This window comes from Buceros rhinoceros, unplaced genomic scaffold (genome assembly GCF_000710305.1).
Source record: "Buceros rhinoceros silvestris isolate BGI_N320 unplaced genomic scaffold, ASM71030v1 scaffold10260, whole genome shotgun sequence".
In the NCBI taxonomy this organism is placed as follows: Eukaryota; Metazoa; Chordata; class Aves; order Bucerotiformes; family Bucerotidae; genus Buceros; species Buceros rhinoceros.
Window position 1 is genome coordinate 18,421 of NW_010387888.1, and position 3,657 is coordinate 22,077.

A 3,657-nucleotide genomic window follows, 5' to 3' on the forward strand; every position below is an offset into this window, starting at 1 on the left:
GAAGCTGTCTACTCTGCATCAGAGCATCTGCAGAGCCCTCTTACAGCAGATTTTGAACTGACTGGAGAACAGTAATACAGCAATATAGGAAAAGGTTGTTGACAAGACAGAAAACATCAAGACAGAAGTCCTGACAAGGAGTTGAGCTCAAAGAAGAGAAAGAAGATAAAGACTTTAAAATATGACAAAGAAAGAGATGTCAGGTTCTGGTTACACAGATAAAGCAACACTTTCCTTCATTACAATACTAGTGGTTTTCTGCCACCTACTGATACCTCTCAGCTCCCTTTTTTACCTGGCAGTTTACTCATGAGATGTTCAATATGTGAGTAGGCAACTCAGCTAACTGCTGCTTCTGGCATCTGCACGTGCATTTATACGTTTCCTTGAAATTAACAGAATTTTAAAAATCTGCAGTTCTTCAACTAAGCATCCAATGAACAGCCCTGTGCTCAGCTGTCACTGATAGTCAGGACATATGTGGATACATATGCTTACAATAAAGGTCTAAAATAATTTTATAACACCTATAGTAATTGTAGGTAGTTACTCAGGAAATGATTTTTCAAAAGGTCACCATGCTATGAAGGGTTTGAGAGAGCAGATACCTCATATCAATATATGTCAGTTGTTCATACCTCATTATCGGTATTTGTGTCAGTAGTTTATACCAACCGTTATCACAGGCTTTATTTCCATTTAAGTTCACTGTATGACCTGGGAAACCAGACAAATTTTTTCTGTCCCCAAAGGCAACAATAAGGAAAAACATAAACACTGGTAGGAAACCCTACAGAAAATCTCCACAAAAATGGACCTCAAAAGTTAGTAACTCCCAGAATACTCCCATTCTTTGCATGAAAAGAGTTTAAGAACGAAGAATTTTATTGCTAGTCTGTACATAGACAGAGCACTACAAAAATAGTTATTAAAAAAATTCCCCTATTTATGAATTTAATGTATGGGAAAGCTTCAGAAAGAGTTGCATTCTAGAGACAGACTGAAGAAAGTAAATTTAACATCATAAATACAGAGAGTGTTACCTACGGCCTACCAGTGTCTGCACAAGAAGAACGTATCTAGTATGGGCTCCTGAACTAGGAGATATGGGCGTACCAAAAAATCATTCCAGGAACTTGAATCTGGATAAATTTAAACTGAATATATATGACAGAAATAAAACACTGCGAATAACTAATTATTAGGACAACACTTCTAGGGGTGTGACAGATAATCCATCATGATATCCAGTTCTTAATATGACTAACTGAAAGAGGAGCTGTAAGACTTTTTAATGAAGGAAAAGACAGAAGTTCATGTCAGTTGGCTTGTTGAAGAAAGTCAACCCAGAATTTCAACAGCAGAAGTACTTCAGAGAATGTTGGATTTCTTGGGAAATTTCTAACTGTAACTGAAAAGTTTCACACTTTAGATAACCCAGAATTTTTCCAAAAATGGAAATAGTGTCCATACTTCTTTAGTGCCATTGCCTTTGCTGCCTCTTGCTCTGCCCCAGAGCTTCATCTCTCCTGATAAACTGTGGCAGCTCAGCATGAGGGCTCGTAATGTTTCATGGGATATACAGTCTTGCCCATAAAGAATGTGTGAGAAGTCTTCCAGTCTAAAAAAACAGCATGCTAGATGCAATAGCTAATCAAAATGTTAGTTTTCAATTACATTTTAAAAAGTTTTTCCCCAGACATTCGCTTTGAGAATATACAAGCCGAGGGAAAAATAGTTTAATTTGTTTTAAGTATCATAGTATCTAGCCCTAACAGTTCTAAGTAAACTTTACTTAGAATAAACTTTACCTACTGGATTTGGATTGCATAAAGTACTGTTAACTAATATATCTCATACGCTTCTGATTACAGTTAATCCAAATGTGCTGGAAGTCAGAAATAAAAGAGGCAGCATACATAGACATAAATCACCACAAAGTTGATAATTAACTAAATTCTTTGCTACATAAAGATATAAAGGAACAGGAAAGCTGGATTCAGAAAATATTTTAAAAGCCAGAGATTAAAGTTAAGATAATTTGTCACATAGAAGTTAAAAGAAAGACTGTATTTGAAATACTAAATTCATTAAATATTTTATGTGATAACTCCCTATAAACTGGGGTACTTGAAAATAGTAGAAGTTTATGTGCTTGTAGAAGCAGAAGTTTTAAATTGCAACAGCTGGAAGGATTTACACTTCTTAATGTCTTCTTCAGTAACAAAGTTAAATTCTTCTTGCAGCTGTTCAAGACAAAGTATTTTGGAATGGTTTCTTCCTTGGATCCTGTATACTGTGTGAGAGAATGCAAGAGCAAGGCTGGAGGATTTCATAAATCATCTAGATTTCAAAATAACAGCAGGTTTTTGATTAAACTTTACAGCCTTTGCACAAATTTCAAGGATTCTGATAATATATCTTTCTGACTAGCACCAATAGCATAAGCATATGTTAGTTTGTGACTTATCTGAGCAGAAGCTATTTACAAGTCCTAATTGTAATGTCTTTTGGTTGTAAACAAGTCCATACTTTAACTGGAAAGAATTTTTAAAAGTAAAAGAATACATTAATGCTTGTTCTTTCTTTGTTGTACTTTTACTTTAAAATGTACATATTTTTTCTGCATCACAAAAATCATCCAAGAAATTGCCCTTTTCTAATGAGTAGTACTGTAAATTAACAATGCTTCTTGCAAAAGAATTTAACTTAATGTTTCTCTTTTCACTGCATTATCAGATAGCTACTATGCCCATTAGAATGACTCGATGCACAGAGCACAAGTAGATGAACCATCCAGGATACCCTGAGTAAATCCAACACACCACCTGCATGTCAGAATTATGGCCTGTATTCTCTGATCTGTGTATATGCAGAAAATCTAACATATCCAGAACATCCCAGTTACAAAGCATGCACAGAACATCCGTCCATCCTGGAAAGGACAGGACCTTTATCCCAGCCACAGAAGTGATCTTTATGTAACTGCCGCGAAAAAATACAGCTTTCACAGTCTGGTTTATTATTCTGGTACAATCTTGGGCAACAGTTCTACGCTGGGTTTTTCAATAACTACGGTAACTACTTAAGTTTGTTCCATGCTTTGATTTTATCTATTAAACTTTTAAAAAACACAATTAGCCTTAACTCAGTCCCTGTTATTTGTAGTCTTGAAGCCAAAGAACTTTCTTGAAAAATATTAATATATCTATAAGTACCTCACATCCTAACACAGTACAGACAATATGTATTTTCTTCTAGAAAACATGAAAAAGAGCTATCAAAATCTGCTAAACACTATCAAAATCAATTCTATCATACATGAATACCATCCTACATGAATACTGAGGATACTTGGGATCAAGCTCAACTGCTTTGGCCCATTCAGTAAGTTTATGTTTTAGTGAGCCATCAAATTCCAGTAGCTATTTCTGCATTTACATTTCTTGGCACTCTAAAATAAAACCATCTAGCATTAATTGCAGGACATTTAAATGATGAAAATTTTATCGCATCAGAAATTTCTTATGATGTATACAATTTTTAGATCACATTCCAATTCTGACAGATTAATCAGTTCATCAGATTTAATGTTACAACTATTTAAAAAAAAAAATCAACTAGGAAGAACAAAGAAACCCAAACCATCATACGAAC